The sequence below is a fragment of the Monodon monoceros genome, unplaced genomic scaffold, assembly GCF_005190385.1.
Source record: "Monodon monoceros isolate NGI ecotype Baffin Bay Population unplaced genomic scaffold, NGI_Narwhal_1 Super_Scaffold_21, whole genome shotgun sequence".
NCBI lineage: Eukaryota > Metazoa > Chordata > Mammalia > Artiodactyla > Monodontidae > Monodon > Monodon monoceros.
In genome coordinates, this window is record NW_021703778.1 from 163415377 (window position 1) to 163436880 (window position 21504).

The 21504-nt window shown below is 38.9% G+C and overlaps 1 protein-coding gene across 1 annotated transcript in view; it reads left to right on the forward strand.

Annotated features, from left to right (window-relative positions):
• The window catches only part of UNC79 (unc-79 homolog, NALCN channel complex subunit), a 246911-nt gene that overhangs the window by 15525 nt on the left and 209882 nt on the right, over positions 1-21504 (forward strand). The window lies entirely within an intron of this gene.

A 21504-nucleotide genomic window follows, 5' to 3' on the forward strand; every position in this document is an offset into this window, starting at 1 on the left:
TGGTGTTAGTTTAGAGAAATACCATTGATTTTTGTATGTTGATCTTATATTCTGCACCCCTGCAATGTTCACTTATTAGTTTAGTAGCTTTTTTGGGAATTACTTAAGGTTTTCAGCACACCCCATCATCATGTCATCTGTGAATAAAGATTGTTTTACATCTACCTTTCAAATCTTTATGCCTTTTATTTCTTTTCATTGTCTTATAGCACTGGTTAGGACCTCCAGGACAGTGTTAATTAAAAGTGGTATGAGTGGATATCCTGGCCTTGTTCTCAGTCTTAGGTAGAAAGCTTTGAGCCTTTCACAATATTGAACAACCTTGCATTCCTGAAATAAGCCACATTTGGTCATAATATATATCCTTTTAAAATTTTGTTGGTTTCTATTCGCTAATTTTTTTCTTTTTGGCTGCACAGCATGGCTTGTGGGATCTCAGTTCCCCAGTCAGGGATTGAACCTGGGCCACGGCAGTGAAAGCACCAAATTCTAACCACTAGACCACCAAGAAACTCCCTATTTGCTAGTATTTTGTTAAGGATTTTTGTGTCTATGCTCATGAGAGATGTTGGTCTGCAGTTTTATTTTCTTGTAATATTTTTGTCTGGTTTTCAGATCAGGGTAAAATTGACCTCATGAGTTAGGAAATGTTCCTTTTTTCTACATTTTCTGAAAGAGTTTGTATAGAGCTGATATTCATTTTCCCTTAAATTTTTGATAAAATTGACGTTTGAAGCCATCAGAGCCTGAAGGTTTTTTCTTTCCTTTTTAACAAAGGTTTTAAATTTTAAATTGAATTTATCTAATTGATATAGAACTCTTCAAGTTTTTGTTGTTGCTTTAATTTATTCTTAGTTTTGTTATTTGTGTCTTTCAAGGAATTTGTCTATTTTGACCATTTGACAAATTTGTCCAGTTGTCAATACATTGTCTTAAAGTTGTGTGTAATAATACTTTGTTACCCTTTTTATATCTGTAGAATCTGTTGCTATGTCTGTCTTTTATTTCTTTTTAAAAAAATATTTATTTTATTTTTGGCTGGGTCAGGTCTTAGTTGCGGCATGCAGGATCTTTATTGCGGCCCGCGGGCTTCTCAGTAGTTGTGGCATGTGGGATCCAGAGCACATGGGCTCTGTAGTTTGTGGTACATGGGCTCCCTAGTTGAGGCTCGTGGGCTTAGTTGCCCTGATTTTGATTGTTTTCTGTTTTCTATTTTATTGATTTCTGTCACTATCTATACTATTTCCTTCCTTTGGTTTGCTTTGGGTTTAATTTGCTCTTCTTTTTCCATCTTCTTAGAGTGAAAGTTTATTGATTTGAGACCTTTCTTGTTTTTGAATATAGGCACTTAAATCCATAAATTTCCATGTGAGCCTTACTTTAACTGCACTCCACAAATTTTGATAGGTTCTATTTTTGTTATAGTTCAGTTCAAAATATTCTCTAATTTATCTTGTAATATTTTTCATTGACCCAAAGTTTCTTTAGAAGGGTGTTGTTTAATTTCTAAATATTTGGGATTTTGCCCGATTATCTTATTTATTGTTTTCAATTTCTAACTTAATTCCACTTTTGTCAGAGAACATGTTCTATATACTTCAATATTTTGACATTAATTGAGACTTGTTTTATGGCCCAAAACGTGGTCTACACTGACCGGTAAACATTACATAAGCACTTGAAAAGAATGTATATTCTGCAGTTGTTTGTTGATGTGTTCAAATCGTCTATGTCCTTGCTGTTTTTTGTCTAGTTTTTCTGTCAGTTGCTGATAAAAGCATATTGCAGTTTCTGACTGTGACTATGGAACTCTCTATTTTTCCCTTTAAAACTGTCAATTTTTGCTTCTTGTGTTTTGAAGCTCTGATACTGGGTTCATACTCATTTATGATTGTTATGTTTCCCTGTTGAATGATCCATTTTAACATTATGAAGCGTCTTTTTTATCCTTGTTAATGTAGTTTGTTTTGGAATCTGTTTTATCTAATATTAATAATGCTACTCCAGCCTACTTTTGTTTACTGTTTGTGTGGTGTATATTTTCCATCCATTTTCTTTTAATGTTTTATAATTTCCTATTGGCTTCCTAGCAATTATAATGTACCTTTAATTTTCACAGTTGATTTGCAGTTAATAATGTACTACTTTATTTAAAATATAGAAACCTTGCAACCTTATAGTCTCATATCCCTCTTTAATTTATAGTTATATGTAATACATACACATATGTTATATATGACACAGGACAATGTTATAACTTTAAAATTGTATAGTTAATAAGGAAATTAAGAGGAAAAAGAAAATATAGTCTTTTGTATTTACCAAGAGATTTGCCAGTCCTGATGCTCTTCGTTCTTTTCTGAGGATCCAAGTTTCTATCTGGTATCTTTTCTCTTCAGCCCAAAAACTGTAACTGCAACTCTGCTTATGACCAAATTTCTTAGATTTCTTTTGCCTGAAAATGTCTTCATTTTGCTCCTTTTTTTTTTACATTAGGTTCTTATTAGTTTTCTATTTTATACATATTAGTGTATATATGTCAATCCCAATCTCCCAATTCATCCCCTCCATTTTGCTTTTATTTTTGAATAATAATTGTGCTGAATATAGAGTTCTGCTTTGACAGCTTTTCTTGTTTTTTTCAGTACTTTAAAGGTACTATTCCATCTGGCCTTCATGGTGTCAGAGGGGAATTCAGCCATCAGTTGTATTATTCCCATAATATGTATAAAATATATTGTTTTTCTCACTGCTTTCAAGATATACTGTTTGTCTTTAATAGTTTGAATATCATATGGGCTTCTGTTGGCATAGTTTGCTAGATTTTATTCTGCTTGCTGTTTGCTTATCATTCTGTGTCTGAAAATTTCTGTCTTTTATCAAATTTGGGAAATCTTTGGCCATTATTTCTTTAAACATTTTTTTCTGCTCTATTCTTTCCATTCTCCTTTTCTAATATTCCAATTACATATCCTTAATTGTACCGTTTGATGTTATCTAACAGATTTCTGGGCTCTGTTCACTTTGTTTTTTTCAACCTTTTTTTTCCTCTGTTCTTCACCTTGGATGCTTACTATTGCTCTATTTTCAAGTTCATGTACTCTTCCTTCTGTCATGTCCATTTGGCTGTTAAGTCTATCAAGTCACGTTTTTATTTCAGAAATTATGTTGTTCAGTTCTAGAATTTTCATCTCGTTCTTCTTTTATTATTTTTATTTTTCTGCTGGGACTTCTCATTTCTCTAATGAGAGTTTCATGCATTGAAAGCATGTTTTGTTTTACTTCATTGAGGATATTATAGTAGTTGCTTATACCTTGTCTGTTATTCCAACCTCTGTTTCATTTAGTGATCAAACTAGTTTGATTTTCTTTTCTTCTGAGAATGTGTTTTATTTTCTTGCTTCTTCATATGTTGGCTAATTTTCGATTGTGTCCTGGACGTTATGAACGTAAAGTTGTGAAAACTTTGGATTCTGTTATTTCCCACTGGCAAATAGTGTTTCCTTTGTTTTAATGGGTCATTTTCTTGGCTGGACTTGAACTGTAAAACTCTGTTGCTTATGCCGTAAATCCTTACTCTGCTCAAATCTTTTGCCTTTTGCTGGGCTGCTTAGAGTCTGTTTTGTACTCGTGTGGTTCAGGGGTCAGTCAAGGAGGTAGATTCCCCTACTCTCTTCAACATTCACAGTTTGCCAGTTTTCCTTTTCTGTTTCCCCAGGCCAGAAAGCTTGTGGGTTCTTCTATGTCTGCTCTCACCACTGTGCACACTGCGTGGGCTGCACTTAGCTCCAGGCCCATGGAGACAGGAGCTTGCTGGTATAGTTGCCTGTCTTCCCTCTTCCTTGGTAGCTGGAATTCCCCTATCAGAGTCTATCCGCTTCTGTTAATTCTCCTGTACCTTCGGGGGGTTGCTTTTTCATTATGTACAAGCTTCTTAGTTGTTTTCTGTGAGAGGAAGAGGGATTGTACGTAGAGGTTTATTTTATCATAACCTAGAGCCTCTTCATTTCTTTTCTTTTCTTTTTTTTTAATAAATTTATTTATTTGGCTGTGTTGGGTCTTTGTTGCTGCGTGCAGGCTTTCTCTAGTTGCAGCAAGCAGGGGCTACTCTTTGTTGCGGTGCGCGGGCTTCTCATTGCGGTTGGCTTCTCTTGTTGCGGAGCACCGGCTCTAGGCGCGTGGGCTTCAGTAGTTGTGGCACGTGGGCCCAGTAGTTGTGGCTTCTGGGCTCTAGAGCGCAGGCTCAGTAGTTGTGGTGCATGGGCTTAGTTGCTCTGCGGCATGTGGGATCTTCCCGGACCAGGGCTCAAACCCATGACCCTTGCATTGGCAGGCAGATTCTTTTATTTATTTATTGGTTGCATTGGGTCTTTGTTGCTGCGCGCAGGCTTTCTCTAGTTGCGGAGAGTGGGAGCTTCTCTTGTTGCGGAGCATGGGCTCTAGGTGTGCGAGCTTCAGCAGTTGTGGCTCACGGACTCTAGAACACAGGCTCAGTAGTTGTGGCACACTGGCTTAGTTACTCCGCGGCATGTGGGAACTTCCCAGACCATGTGTCCCCTGCATTGGCAGGCAGATTCTTAACCACTGCGCCACCAGGGAAGCCCTTCTTTTTAATTTTAAAGAGTTCCTCCTTTCCATGCTTTATCTTTCTTAAGCATCATCCATTACGTTTATTTACTCCTGTGTTTCTACTGGTTTAGTCTTCATTTAAAAAATATTTTTTTCTTTTATTTCTAATTCTCTCTAGAGTTCTTTCACGTTGATTGTCACAATCTCTTCTTTAGTCACCTAATTTCAGTGTGTTAACAACACAGTTTCAATCATTTTCTTAATTTCTTTTAGCTTTTGCTTTGAAGTATTGGGTTACAGTTTTCATCTGCTTAGTGCGCGTGCCTCTGCTTCTTATTCTCTTTCTCTTATGATAAATTCATATGGGATTTTCCATTGCTCATTTTTAAAGTGAAATAGGTTTTTCTACAATTTTTAAAGACAGAGGGGGTGGTTCAGGATAACCTTAGGGCTCCTCTTTCATTTTTTAGTTTTTGGGCAGAGTGATAAAACAATATACTCGTGTACTTTCTGAGACCTGCTTTCTTTGGTTTTCTTTCCCATTTTAATTTGGACTTTCTTTGCGTCTAATATCCTTACACTGTTATCTCTTGGGATTGGGATTCTCTTCCCCGCAGTTTCTTCTGAACACAGAGCTTTATCTCGAGGTTAGGCTTGGCTTGTTGTTAGAGTTGAGAGTCTCTTCCATCATTATCAGATCTTATCATCTGAAGAACTCCCTCCTTGCTTTGATTTCTATTTTCAGATTGGGACACCACAGTTTCCAGTGAGTACCTGTGGATGATTTGAGAGTTCTTTTGACCGGAGGACCATCAGAGGCCCTTATGTGTCTTCCCTATGTATCTTCCAACATGGATACTGATGTTGCATGGAAGTGTAGCTAACCGAAGTTTGTCCCTATCCACTTGTAATTGGTTCATGGGGCTACCTTGTCACCTAGTTTTGTTGTAGATAGTTTTGTCAGCCAGTCTTTGGGTCTGTCACCCTCATTGACCTTTCCGTTTTTATTGGAGGGGCTTGGGTTGCTTCGTAACCTATGCTGCTGCCATTGCCCTCTTCCTGGAATCCCCCTCCTTTAGGGTATATAACATGACTCTTTTAAAAACCCTATTCTCTGGTATTTAAGATCCGTTTCTTGGATAAATGGCTGTTGCCTTTAGAACCAGGCTTGTGACTCCTCACCCACTCTCTACGTCTGTATCAAGACGAAGTCACAGCAGTCCCTTTAGTTCTTTCTTTTTTCCTGTTGCCATTAAGAGGAGATGACCAAAACTTGTAAATATGGGAGCCTCCTAATCAATGGCAATATTGAGCTTTCCTTATACCACTAGGCTTAGGCTTGCTCTTCAGTTTTCTGAAATGAAATAGTATAATGTTTATATGCACTATATACATGCTCCGGGGATGAAACTATAACGAAAAGCAAAGAAATGATTCAGAAAATTTAGAAAAGTATTTACCTTTATGGTGAGTGAGAGGGATGAAATTAGAGATAGATACGCATAAGATATGGGAAATGTTCCATATTTTAATCTGGGTGGGGGTACATGAGTATGCATTTAATGTTATTTTTGAATCTGTATATATAATTTTATGTCCTCTTTCATAACATCAAGAGAAACTAAATAGAGTCTCTGGAAAACAGTCCTAATTCAGTATTCATGAGAGTCCCTTCCAGGGACATCACTGAGCAAGGTCAGGAGTGAGTCCAGGAAAACAAGACAGCTGGGGCTTTTGCTGGATGCAGAAGTGTGAGCCAGGTACTGGACCTCTGGCAAAAATATGGTTGAGGAATGGGTTACTCTGTATTTTCTGCTTAAGCTCAACATGACCTACCCCCAGCCCTTAGAAGTAGGTCAAGGAACACTTCTTTGGGAGTAAAATGAGTGTTCTTAGCTGTTCCAGGAGACTGTGGAAGAGAGTAGGTGCTTTGCTGGCTCGACAACAAATAAGAGTCTGGGGCACATTCACCCAGGCCTTCCGCCTTGGGTTAAAAACCCTGTATATAGGGCTTCCCTGGTGGCACAGTGGTTAAGAATTTGCCTGCCAATGCAGGGGACACGGGTTTGAGCCCTGGTCCGGGAAGATCCCACATGCCGCAGAGCAACGAAGCCCTTGTGCCACAACTACTGAGCCTGTGCTCTAGAGCCCGTGAGCCACAACTACTGAGCCCACGTGCCACAACTAATGAAGCCCGCGCGCCTAGAGCCCGTGCTCTGTAGCGAGAGAAGCCACCGCAATGAGAGGCCTGCTCACTGCAAGGAAGAGTAGCCCCTGCTCGCCGCAACTAGAAAAAAGAAAGCCCGCGTGCAGCAACAAAGACCCAACGCAGCCAAAAATAGCTAACTAAATAAATAAATTTAAAAAAACAAGAAAAGTAACAACAAAACAACCCTGTATATAGGTATGGGGCTCTTTGTGATGACAGCTTTCAACACTCTGTCTTGGACCACAGTGCTCTGATCTTGTCCAGTTGCTGTCTATGCCTGATGCACAGTTGGGTCTTTCCCAGGAGAAAGGATGCATGGGAAATAAATTTTTTGAAACCAGTAATGTATAAACATGTCTTTATTCTTGATTTATAGTTTGCCTGAATATAGAATTCTACTTTGAGGATCATTTTTCTCCCAGGGTTTTAAAGGCATTGTTTCATTATTGTCTTGCTTCCAGTGTTGCTTTTGAGAAGTCTAAAATTCCTGATCTTTCCTAAGTGATGTTGCTTTAAAAAAAAACCTCCAGAAGCATGTTGAATTTTTTTGTCACCAGTTTCTGACATTTCATAAAGATGCGCTTTGTTATATGTCCATTTTTATTCATTTTGGTGGACCTTTTTAATCTGCCATTTTCTAAATTAAAAAAAAATAATTTTGTTAATTTTTTTTTTCTGCTGTGCCACGTGGCTTGTGGGATCCTAGTTCCCCAAAAAGGGATTGAACTCGGGCCTCCTGCAGTGGAAGCACGGAGTCCTCACCACTGTACCTCCAGGGAATTCCCATGTTAATTTTTTAACCCTTTTGGTTTTGCTATTGCTTTTTCTCCTGAAGCTCCTTTTATTCTCATGTTAGATCTCTAGGATTGATCGTTTCTTATTTTGTCTCTCTTTTTGCTGTATTTTGGGAAATTTCCTCAACTGCATCTTCTAGCCCTTCTATTGAGTATTGATTATTTCTGGGATCATGTTTTTAATTTCTAAGAACTGTTTTTTGTTTTGTTCTCTGTATATTGCTTTTTTTATCATTTGTGGATAGAGTCTCATATTTCTGATATTAATGACAGTTTTTTTAAAAAGGTTTCCTTCTCTTACATAGATTCTTTTTCTCCAAGTTGATGTTTTGTTCCTTCCGTTTGTCTTCCATGCTAGAGGCTTTTTTTTAGAGGGCTGGACGTCCTTTGCTATCCACTCATGATTACGGGTTGGGACTAAGGAGCTGACCTGAGCATGTCGGTGGGCCATTTACTGGGGGAACCCCTGATGTCACTGTCTGTCTTTAGGTCTTTTCTCTTTGACTGGTCAGATTCACAGAAGGAAGGAGAAAAAAAGAGGCTTCTAATCTACAGCTTGAAGAGTAAGGGTCTGGCTGCTAGGTGTGTGTGTGGGGAGGGGACAGAGTTTGACTTACTCTCTATTCAGTATTCACACTTCATATAACCACCAGTTCCTTGTGTTTAAGTAGGTTACCTTGGTCTTCAGTTGTGTTTAGTTTCTTCCATCCCAGAGACCCTCTGGTGTACATTCTCTTTAGACAATAAACTTCAGCTCTGCTGAGTTGGGGAGAGGTGCTCCCTCAGGGATGTGAGGTAGGGAGAGAATTTAGGGATCCAATTGCTTCTTTTTAAAAATATTTATTTATTTATTTTTGGCTGCGTTGGGTCTTCGTTGCTGCATGCAGGCTTCCTCTGGTTGTGGCGAACGGGGGTTACTCTTCATTTCGATGGCTTCTCTTGTTGCGGAGCACGGGCTCTAGGCACATGGGCTCAGTAGTTGTGGCTCGCGGGCTCTAGAGCGCAGGCTCAGTAGTTGTGGCGCACGGGCTTTGTTGCTCCGTGGCATGTGGGATCTTCCCGGACCAGGGCTCTAACCCGTGTCCCCTGCATTGGCAGATGGATTCTTAACCACTGCACCACCAGGGAAGTCCCCCAATTGCTTCTTAAACAGCTTTCAACCAATCCCTCTTTTTAAAAGTTCCTATTCGTACCCCCCCAACCTCCCACCCCCGCAGTTCCAGAGCTAACAGTGCTGCCAATTCCATGCCTTTTGAGAATTCTGAGATGCACATCATTGTTTCTCAGCTTTCCTCACTGCTGGCCTGGGATTTGACTTTGTTTGATCTGCCAAGTCAATGGCTACTTGTCTATTGGTTTTCAAGCTTCCAGAATTATGTTGTTGTGTGTCTTCTTGCTTATTGTCCCTTTCTTCTTGTCTTAAAAAAAATCTTTTACTGTAGTTCGGTAGTATTTCAAGTATGCGTGATTTAGATGCTTGTGTTCACTTTTGTGGTCTTAACCTAGAAACTTTCTCCCACTTTTTCATGGCTGTTGTCTTCTCATTTTTTATGTCTTAACTTAAATATAATCTCTTCTGAGAGGCTTTTCCAAACCACCCTATGTAAAGGAGGCATTCCTTATCCTTTGCTTTATTCTCTGTTTTAGTTCCCATATCTTTATAGACCTTTAAAGCAATTTTATTTTGTCCTTTCCATTCATCTTTCACACTTTATCATAAGCAACATGAGATCAAGGGCTGCAGCTCTCTCATGCATTGTTATATCCCTAGTGTTCGGCACACAGTTGACCTTCAGTAAATATTTGCTGAATGAGTGAAAGTACAAATTACATGTAGGCCTGAATTTTTAAACTTGATAGCAATGCCTTCAGTTTTTTCATATGTAGAAAAAGAAGGGCAGGGAAATAGAATAGCTCCTACCTCATTGGATTGCTGTGAGGCTTACAAGGATTAAAAGGGTAAAGTGCTTAGAGCATTGCCTTGCACATGGTAAATACTAAGGAGACGTTATATTTTTAAGAGTCTTAAAAAAAGAGTCTCTAAAGAGTTATCATTTTATATTTAACTGGTGTTCAGTTTTGATCAGGTTAGAGAAAATGTTGTTGTGTGATGGACTGAATTGTTTTTGAGTATTGTGTAGTATGTTCTGAATCACAGCACATCTGAATTTTAACTGCAGGTTGATCATGAATCTCAATTTGGACTGTAGCACTGTCATGGAAGAGAGTGTACTTTATCAGGAAAACAGGATCCCAAATATTTTTGAGTTTGTCCATGTAACCAGACACTCAAGTTTCAGGACAGCGCTGTCTGTAAGTCAGGTTCTTATTTAGGCAGTTGCACGATATCTGCATATTCTTAAGGAGTATAATTTATTTTCGGTACAATCATTTTCTTTTGAGATGGAACCACACTGATTGGATAGATGGTTGATAATTCAGGTATGTCTTGGATATTGCCCTTAGATGTAGAAACTTAAAGAATGATTCATACTCATCAACCTTGGCATATCTCTGAAATTTCTACCAAATATCTCCTCAGTTCCTCAAAAATCTATGCTTATAGACAGCTCAGTACAGTTTAGCAATGAGAGTTAAAATATTCTCTAGTTTTCTTCTGCTAAAGCCGTATGTCTAGATTTATACTTCCTTGAACAAATCAGTAATACTCTTGTTCCCCCCGTCCTTGCAGTTTCAAGTACAGTATTCAGAGGTCTCATCACATCAGAAAGAAAGTACAAGCTTGTGAGTAACTCTTCAGATGGGATGTGAGGTACTTAAATTTTGGCCTCTTAGATTCTTCAATTTCAAAATCTTGATCTGAGGAAGCTATCCAGTAAACTTCTAAAAACAAACTTGTATAACCTAACCTGATTGTATTAAAATAAAATAGAGATTCATATTCCATTTCAAATATTACTAATATCCAACAAACGCTCAACTTGAAGAAGATTCACTGCCTTTATCACTTTCTCCATCACAATATGAAATGAATCTGACTTTCACAGTTCCTAGCACAAGCTCTCAGGACCAACAGTGCAATAGGAACCAAACAGGAATCTTCAGTTTTCACTTGAATAAATTGTTTTTCCCCCTTTCTTTATTTCCAGTGCCCCATTTCTGACAAATGAGGTTTTTCCACGTTAAGAGGTTTTCCAGTTGGCAAGCGGTCAGGTCTCACTAATTCATGCGTGAAAGCATTGGATGATTTTATGTATCTATGTGTTTTTAAAAATAGGCTCAAAAGTGTATGGTGGGCCACAGTTTGTTCAATTGTTTCTCTTTATAGGTGACATGTAAGTGCTCTATCATTTACCTACTGTGTGACCTTTGGCAAATTACTTAACCTCTCTAAGCCTTGGTTTTTTCATTGGTAATATGGCAATAATAATAATTATTATTATTATTAAAAAAGAACTATTATTTTTATGTTCACTGGCACAAAGTAAACACTGAGAATTTAGAATTATTATTGTGATTGTGACTTAGAGGATGAGGAGCATGTCTTTTTTTATTGTTGATCTACCCATGCCTCAAGGTGCCTAGCGCGTAGTGAGCGTTCAATCAACAATATCTGGTGAATGAATAAGAACGCTAGTATCTTTCCCTTCACCTTTGATGCTTAACTTTTGCTCAATGTCAAAAATGTCTTAGAACTCCTGACGTATTGTTTTTCACAAGTTAACTGTTCAAAAAATGTGACAAATAATGTATGTGGAAATGCTTGGAAAGATGTAAATGGCTGTACAAGTGTGATTGATGATGACGATGGCAATGACGACGATGATGGTGGTGTTGGAATCACTTGCCCAAGGATGGGAGTGCTCGCTGACCTCTCCTGTCTGCTGAAAGTGCCGTATGAAGTTTGTCTCCTGGAAGTAAAGCTCCCTGAAGATTATATATGTAAGTATAAGAATATTTGGAAGAATTGACAATGAGGTTTGTGACATGTGACATCTTTTTGCTTTTGAGGGGAGATTTCACTGTTTGGCTCTCTAAATACGTGTATCCTTTCCCGTCTCCCTTCATTTGTTACTTTTAGGAGGTTTCAGTTCAAGAGGGTGACCTTCCTCAAAGAAGGAGGATCATTCTTTGATCAAGGGTTTGCAAAGAACTCTGGCTCCTCATTAGAACTCCCAAGCCATGCGTTGCTGCATTGTTCTCCCCACATCTCCATTTCTGAACATCTTCATTATTAGCTGTATTTATTCTTTAAAAAAGATGAGTTTCTGAATATAGAACTGGGTTTTAGTACCAAACGCAGTATTTATATTGTGTGTGTGTGTGTGTGTGTGTGTGTGTGTGTGTGTGTAGGGGGTTATGCTTGATTTTGTTGATGAAAGATCACTGCTGTGTTTTCCTTACTCTACAGTCATTCCATTTCGAGGGACCAGAGTATTGGACTGGAAAGGGGGAAGCAGAAGGATCTCACGTGTAACTGCTAATTTTAGTAGCAATTTATTATCCACTATGTGCCAGTCATTGTGCTAAACAGTTTATATATGTAATATTTTAAATCCTTTAGCAACCCTGCGAGAGAGATATCATCATCCCTGTTTTATAGGTTAGGAAATTGAGGCTCAGAGCAGTGGAGGAGGCCGTTAGTTAGTAATTATATCAATAGCATGTGGCAATAAGGGCTATGATAGAGCGAAGCCCTGTGTGCTGTGAGAGTGCCAATGAGACCATTTAATGCAGCTTGTGGTAGGGAGGGTTAGTTGTCTATGGTGGAAGTGGTTATAGCTGAGATACGAAGAATTCTTAGGAGGTGGCCAGGCAGAGAAGTATGGGTTGTATTCCTGTAGAGAGAATAGTGTGTGCAAAACCATGGAAGGGTGAGAGCGTCGTGTCGGGGTTTTTTGCAAGTCATTATGGCTGAAGTGTGGTACTTAGTGAAAAGACGGAAGATGAAGCTTGACAGATGAGCAGGGATCCATTCATGCTGGACTCTATATGCTAAGTTAATTATCTGGATTTCAACCAGCAGGAAAGGAGGAAGACTTGCATTTTGGAAAGATTACTCTGGATGTCATGTAAGAAAAGGATCAGAAGGGAATCAGTCTGGATGTGACAGCAGTAATCTAGGAAAGAGATATGCAGGCTTGAATTAAGGTGATGTAAATGTAGATGGAGAAGAGAATAGATTTTAGAGACTATTTCTAGATAGGACCAGTTGGGCCAAGGAGTAGAATCTATTGGACACGACAAACACTTTGAGAGACACAAAAATAGTAAGTTAGGACAGATATGTAGGGTGATTAAGGCGTCTGATGCTCTAATCAAGAGAAGAAATGAGGGACTTCCCTGGCGTCACAGTGGTTAAGAATCTGCCTGCCAATGCAGGGGTTACGGGTTTGAGCCCTTGTCCAGGAAGATCCCACTTGCCGTGGAGCAACTAAGCCCGTGCACCACAACTACTGAGCCTGCACTCTAGAACCCGTGAGCCACAACTACTGAGCCCACGTGCCACAACTACTGAAGCCCGCACGCCTAGAGCCCGTGCTCCGCAACAAGAGGAGCCACTGCAATGAGAAGCCCGCGCAGCACAATGAAGAGTAGCCCCTGCTTGCCGCAACTAGAGAAAGCCCGTGCACAGCAATGAAGACCCAAAGCAGCCAAAAATAAATTAATAAAAAAAGAAGTGAAAAAGGAACCAGGCATAATTCTTACTTTAACCACTGAAGTGAATATTTATAGCAATCCAAATTTGTGAAGTATGTCCAAATGCTCTGTGTTTATGTCTATCATTTCTCAATGAAAGGTTAAACTGAAAAGAAGATGAATAGTTTAAAAGGACGCAATCACAGCAAATCCATAAAGTCTTAGACTTTATGGAGTGGAAGAGGAAACCAATAAAAAATAAGATGGATTTAAGATATATGCTTCCAAATCTACAACGTTAATAATCAACTTTTGCAAAGAACGTGGAGGAAGTATTATTTTAATTTCTCACTTGGCAAAAAAGGAACAGAACAAAACAAGCAAACAAACAAGCAGACAAGCAAACAAGAACCCCTGAGGCTCACACATAGCTCTAGGTGGAAACTCACTGCTTCCCAGAGTTCTCTGCAAGACGTTGTGATGGCTCCACAACATTTACCCAGCATGTTTAGGGTCCAAGTCAGGAAAAGTACAATAAGTGGCCTATTCTAAGAAAAAAAAAATGAGTAAATACTGCAAAAAATAATGAAGAACCTATAAAAATGTTTGGAGTATATAAAGTGAAATGATTATTTGGAGTTCTGTTGAGTGAGAGATGAGGGGAAAATAAATCAGGAAAAGAGTTTTGGGTTAATTACATGTTGTAGAAACAAATTTTATCTGGAAATTACTTATTTGTGTAAATGATACTAGAATGTTAAAGAATTTATCTAGAGGGCGTTAATAAGATGTAAGATAGCTGACGTTTAAACTTTTAATTCCTTTCAACCCCTGTGTTAACGTGACCATCTCTTATGTGCCCAGCATTGTGACAAGATCTAAGGGCATTACAAATGATATATGAGTTCTGTCCTCAAAGATCTTAAAGTGTTGTTAGGGGGACTAGATTTGCAAACATGAAACTCATTTAGAACCATCCAGAACAGTTTATTATCAGTGAAAAATTTATATAATTAAGTGGCAAAATTTTTGAGGCAGATAACGAGTGCTTTAAGTCTTCCGAAAGGGAGGCAGTGATAAGCGTCAGTTAGAAGGTTTCTTGAATGGTGTGACTCTTAAGGTGGGTCTTCAAGGACTAAAGGGATTTGGTTTTTCAGGCAGAAAAGTGTGGGACTGGTGAAGTAAGCAAGTTTCATTTTGTATTTCCTAAAAAAATAAACAGATTTAGTCTAATATTTCGTCTGTTCACTCTAGTGTTACTTAATGAAATATTGGAAACAACCTAAATGTCGAACAGTAGAATAGGAGAAATGTCAGTATTTCATGCTATATCATATTTAATAATTAAATATTATTAAACTAGTAAGAATCATTAAGGAACCATGTGACCTGGTGGAGAAGCCTGGCTTGTAACCCGTTAAACTGTCAGTTCTACTACTTCCCAGCTTGGTGCCTTTGGGCAAGTCATTTACTCTTTCTGAGCTTTGGTTTATTCAGCTTAAGTGGAGATGATAATAACCACTTTGAAAAGTTATTGTGAGGATTAAAAATAATGTATATTAAGAAATAATGTATATAGAGTGCCTGATAAATAGTGGACATTCAATAAACATTATTATTATTAGTTATACATGTACTATTGGTATGTAAAGAGATACTGTCTTTCTGAAGGGTAATGTCTCAGTTCTTACCGAAAGCTTTAAAATGAGTATTTCCTGTTTGACTCAGCAATTACACAATTAAAAATTTATTCTAAGGAATAAAGATGTGTGCACATATTTAAGAGTATATTCTTTGCAGCATTGAATAGAATAGTAAAAATAACCCAAAAGTTCACAAATAGATGATTGGTAAATAAATTATGATTCGCTTACATAAAGGACAGTTATAAAGTTATTGAAATGATGATGTAGAAATATATTTCAGATATAGAAAGTGAGGAAAGCAGATTCTAAATCTGTATACAGTATAACTCCATTTTTGTAGATTTATATTTATGAAGAGAAAATTTTCAGGAAGGATAATATACCAAAAATGTTATCTGTGGTTGTCTCAGAATAGTGGGCCTTCAGGTAGTTTTAATCTTCTTACCCGAATTGTTTTACTTTTATGGTAATAAGCATAGATAATTAAAAATTTTAAAATAGGAATGGATTCCTAATTAAAATATTTAGAGACGTAGGAAAATGCTTAAGATTTAAAGAAAAACAAGTTATTAGTTTATTTTTGTTAAAGTATTTTTGTAGTTTTCTATCTATGCCTAAAATGAATGACTGAATTTTGTTTCCGTGGCTCTTTCTCTCAAGATATAGCAGTTTCCAAGATGGTAGGGATAGGATGAGCAATGAAGAAGCAGAGAGCAGAGATTAGACTTGTGTTTGCCTGGATAAAAATCATCACTTTCTTAGACCCCCCTTTCATGTTTTCTTCATTTTCATCACAGCTTTAACCTTTGGCTTCCTTGGCTAGTTTCATAAAGAAGCACAGTGTAACCTATTTAACCACTGCAGAAAGCCACTTTCTACCTCCCTCCTGCTCTTCCTTTCATTCTTACTAGGATCCAGCAAATTCAGCACCCACTAGTCACTAGTCACTGGGCATATACAGTGGTGAACAGGGGACATAGTTCTTGGAGCCCACTGTCCGCTTGGGAGAGATAGTCAACAATCACCCAAATAAGTATATAACTAAGAATTGTGCTAACTACTGTGAAAAAAAGAATAGGGTGTTGTGAGAGAGGAAAATGAGGGTGGAGGAGAGGGAATCAATTTAGACATAAGACTTCCATGGGGAAGTGACATTTAAAGTCAGCCTTGGGCTTCCCTGGTGGCGCAGTGGTTGAGAGTCCGCCTGCCGATGCAGGGGACACGGGTTCGTGCCCCGATCCAGGAGGATCCCGCGTGCCACGGAGCGGCTGGGCCCGTGAGCCATGGCCGCTGAGCCTGCGCGTCCGGAGCCTGTGCTCCGCAACGGGAGAGGCCACAGCAGTGAGAGGCCCGCGTATGGAAAAAAAAAAAAAAAAAGTCAGCCTTGATGCATGAGAAGGGGTTAGACAGACAAAATATGGAAGGAAAAGCATAGTAGGAAGAGGGACAAGCACGTATAAAGATTTTCAGGCAAAAAATAGCTTTGTGTGTTCAAAAAAACTGGGGCAAGAGCCAATGTGTCTGGCCTTTGTGGTATGACGGGTTGGAAGATAGGCAGGGACCTGGTTAAGGATTTTGGATTTTATTCTGAGGGCAATGGATAGCCACTGAGGGATTTGCATGAAACAGTTTATATTTTAAAAATATCTCTTTGTTTTCTCTGAGGAGAAAGAACTGGAGAGAGGCGAGAAATAAGCAGAAAGGTGAGTAAGGAGGCTTTTAGAATTGATTGGGAGATGATGGTACCCAGTGATGACAGTGAAGATAAAGAACAGAAGACAGTTGGAGGTGTATTTTGGTGGTAGCACTGGCAGGACTTGGTGACAGACTGGATTAAGGAGTGGGGGAGAGGGAATAGGAGCTGTCGAGGACATTTTGCTGGGGTGACTTGGTGGATTACATGGATGGTGGTGAGGAAAGAGATAAGAGTTTAGTGTTGGACATGTTTGCCGCTTAATATCTGTAAGAGAAATTGAATAGATAAGGTCTGTTACTCAGAAGAGCGACCCATCCCTGGAGATATACAGTTTTCTTTTCAGTGTAGTTTTCTTTTTAATTAATTAATTAATTTGGCTGCGTCAGGTCTTAGTTGCGGCACGCGGGATCTGTGTTGCGGCATGCGGGGTCCTTTGTTGCTACGAGTGGGCTCTTCATTGCGGCATGCGGGGTCCTTTGTTGCTGCGAGTGGGCTCTTCATTGCGGCATGCGGGCTCCAGAGCGCATGGGCTCAGTAGTTGTGGCACGCGGACTTAGCTGCCCCTCGGCATGTGGGATCTTATTTCCCCGACCAGGGATCGAATTCGCGTCCCCTGCATTGGAAGGAGGATTCTTAACTGCTGGACCACCAGGGAAGTCCCGAGATATACATTCAAGAGTAGTTGGTACAGATGGTGCTTCAAGCCCTTTGGATGGATGGAACTGTGGAGAGAGTATTGAGAGAGGAGCAGAGAATCTGAGTCCTGAGGAATTCCAACATTTAAACTTTAAGTAATAAGGGAGGTGGCAAAGTGTGTTGAGAGGGATACACTAGGGAGGTAAGAGGAAGATTAAAAGAATGTGGTTGTCAGGGAAACCAACGAGAGAGTTTCAGGGAAGGAGGGATTGGAGGGATGGAATGTGCTGAAAGGTCTAGTAAAATGATGGCTGGGAAGTGCCCATTGGATTTGGCAACATAGAGACTCTAGACGATGGTGGAAAAAGCAGATTCTGAGCAGTGGTGCAGGTAGAAGCCAGGCTGCAGAGTGAGTAGAAGTAAGAATAGGAATGATGGGGAGGTGAGCGTGTGTACACAACTCTTTATTATCTTGGCCCTGAAGAGAGGCCAATAGCTGGAAAGGATTGTCAAGTCGAGGGAAAGTTTTTTGTTTCCCTTTGACAAGGGAGATTCTAGAGTTTATTTGAATGGTTATGGAAATAATTTCGTAGGGAGGGAGAAATTAATGATGTAGGAGAGTACAACTGATGGATGGAGGGCACTCGTGGTGGGACTGATGTTTGATATTTACTGTATGTTGAATATGTACTAGGTATATGCTAAGTTATTAGCACAGTAAATGATTTATTATTCGCAATAGCCCCATGAAGTTGGTATGATTATCCCCATTTTACAGATGAGGAAACTGGGGTTGAGTAGAGAGAGAACCAAATTCTTAGTCCAGAGCTGTTTGATTTCAGAGCTCAGACTCTTAGCTTTTACTTATACTCTTAGAGGACTTCCTCTAGTGTGGTATTTTAGTCAGTTTGCCAGAGCTGCCATAACAAAGTATCACAGACAGGATGGCATATACAACAGAAATTAATTTTCTTGCTGTCCTGGAGGTCAGAAGTCCAAGACCAAGGTGTCGGCAGATTTGATTTCTCCTGAGGACTGTCTCCTTGGCTTGCAGATGGCTGACTTTTTACTGTGTCCTCATATGACCCTTTCTCTGTGCACATACATCTCTGGTGTCTCTCCTGGGCTGTAATCTCCTCTTGTTTTAAAGACACCAGTCAGCCTGGATGAGGGCCCATTCTAAGGGCCTCATTTTAACTTAATCGCCTCTTTAAAGGCCTGATCTCCAAATACAGTCACATTTTGAGATTAGGACTTCAACATATGAATTTTGGGGGACAAAATTCAGTCTATAGCAGATGGCTTCTGTTTTCTTAAAGTGTAAGGGAAAAAAACTGGCCGTAGGGGTAGTCTTGAAAAGTGTGGAGAAAGATGAAACAGTGATTGAAGAGGGTAGAAGAAGGAGCTTACTAGAGAAATGTAACCTTAGGGTCAGGCGAGATTGGAGGTGATTTGTTTACATCCAGTCAACCCAATTATCTGAGTTTCTGCAGCAATATTTAGGCGTATGGGTGGAGTAAATTATTACATATGAGCCCTCTGCTGCCATGAGGTTGCTGTGCGCTCAAACAACCATCTCTTGTATGCAAAGTTGAAATGTAAGTGAATTTCATTCACATCCTCAGCACAGTTACAAATTACTGTATGTCAGGGACCTTTCTGGCTGTTCTTAAATGGTTGAAAACAGGAAAGTTAAGTAAATCAGTGACTGCTAGGATTTTGTTGCATTCACCAATGAACAAATTAGCTTGCACATTTTTCCAACCGGTTCTATAAAAAAAATTGTTCTTAATGATTACTCACCACTATTTTTGTTCTTCTTTCTCTCCCCCTTTCTTTCTTCCTTTTTCCCCCATCTTCACTCATCAATTATTTATTGAACACCTACTAGATGTCTGGCACTAGGGATAAAAAGAGTCCACAATCTAGTGTGGGAGACAGGTATATATGCAAAAAAACCCCGAAGTGATAGTGCTATTATTAAATTAATAATTCATGTGTTCATTTATCCTGCAAATGTATTGAGTGCCTGCTATTAAGTGCCAGGCAGTGTGTTAGGCTTGGGGTAGAGACATGAATAAGGTATAGTTTTTGCCTTCAAGAAATTTACAACCTGGTAAAGAAAAATAAACAGGTAAGTAAACAAAGGCAATAACATTGTAACATTTGTAAAATGTTAAAAGATCTCAAAGAAGGGAGTGACTCTTTGCTTTCCCTTGCATGTTTGGATACCCATTGAAAGGAGTCTTTGCTGCGTTTTAATGAAAGGAACTGTAAAAAGCACATTTGTTCATTTCACGTTTTCGAATGCTCACGGTCTTTGTGTAGTGACAGTTTTGTAGTTCTTGAATCACGAGCAAGCATTGAGTTGGGGGATCGATGACTTTTCTCCTCATTTGAGCTTATTGTCCAAAACCTACACTATCAACACCTTTTTAAGGTGGTAGAATGATTAATGGTATTCCTGAAATACTCGACAGAAACCTGCTGAATGTTAAAGCTTGAGAAAAGTCACAGTAACAAAGCATTATTGTGATGGCGGGTATGCAGAAAGTTATGCTGGCCTAGCACATATCTCAAATTCTTGGATCTCAGAACTGTGTATTAATATAGGGGTTCCCTGTAATGTAATTTTAAAAAAGATGATGAATGGCAGATCAAAAACATGGAGAAGAAAATGGATTTTTGTAGATTATGTAACTGAAACATTTTCAACTGTCATCTACTTTTACCTAAATTTTTATCATCTCAGGAAAAAGATTATTTACAACCAAACACTTATTGGGGTTAATTGAGACAATGGATTTAAACCTGTTGCTTTCTTCAGAGGTGATGTGCTATATAAACTCAAGTTACATAGTTATTATCTACAATGTAGACTTATTTGTGTGGGAAAATGCTAACCATGTTATGGAAACAGTGCAAATAGTAGGAGGGGAAAAAGGCAAATCTGATAAATGGTATACTTGAGATTTAGAATCTATAATTAACCTAGTAACAGCTGAAAACTGCTTTGATGTCATGCAGTGAACACCCACTGTCTGTCTGCACACTGACTTCATTTCAGATGGTGTGCTAGAGTATATCATAGTGGAAAGAGCACTGGATGGGAGTCAGGGTTCATAAGTTCCAGTCTAGCTCGGCCGTTGACTACCTATGTGCCTCAGTTTCCCTACTTTTAAAATGAAATGGTTATGGGCAAAGGTCTCTAACTAAGGTCCTTCTAGTTCTGCTGTCTCATCATTCTGTGATTCTACGTCCCATGCCTATCAAAAGCATTTTGACTTTCTTCAAGTTGCTTAAGCCAGCATTTCAGTTAGAATGTATCCAGGAGCTTGTTTCCGTGGGCTGTTGGGAACAGCAAGGCCGTGCTTCTCCAGGACTTGATATGTCTTCTGTTAACTGCTGACAGTGAGCCATACCACCTAAAAGGCTCCTTTGGTAGCCTTAAAGATTGAAAGGACAAATGGACAGTGTTGAGAGCTCTGTGGAAGAGGAGACCTGAGAGACGTTGATCATCATGGCCCCTTGGGATTTGCAAAGAGGAATGACTAGAACTGGGCCATTCACTGCTGCCAGGTCAAAGGTCAGGTCAGGAATGTGGACAATGCTGGTGACTCCAGGTAGGTCTAGGAGGGTAAATAAGCCTATTTAGTCCCTCCTGAATCTTGAGAAGATCTGGGCAGCCAAGCTCAGAAAGCTATTAGGAAGTCTCCTAATTTATGAAATTACTTGGAAGAAAAATGTGACATTCATTTTTTGTAACTTGTTTCCACACAGTCATTGCATTCTTACTGAATACTCACCAAGTTAATCTACTTTAACAATTCTCACAGTTCAAACATTCACTAAACACACTTTATGATCCCTTATTGCGTTAAAAATCTGGTTTTGTTTGTTGCTATTATGCAACGGATTCCCTATGTCTTAGGAGTTTTAGTGTTGTTGAAAGACGTTTTGAGTTTTCTCCAGTTTTAGTTAAGCACTATTAAATATAATTCTCTGGTGGCAGAGATATATATCTTATTATTATTTTGCTAATAATAAGCTAACTTGGGGGTGATTATAGGATGATTTGGAGTACTGCCTTTCTTAGTGATAAAAAGTAACGGCTAATTTGTGACTAGGATATCAAGCCAGATAACTATAACTAATTTTGTGTGTGGAATACAATTATAAGTAAATTAAAGGCCTTTTATAATTGTTTCCATCATGGAATTCCAGTAAAAATGTACATATTTTCCTTAAAATACTGATTAACTTCCTGTATCTGATCATTAAAAAAAATAACTGTATGCCTAATAAATATTATAAGATGATTCTTTATTTTTTCTTTCTTTTTTTTTTTTTGCT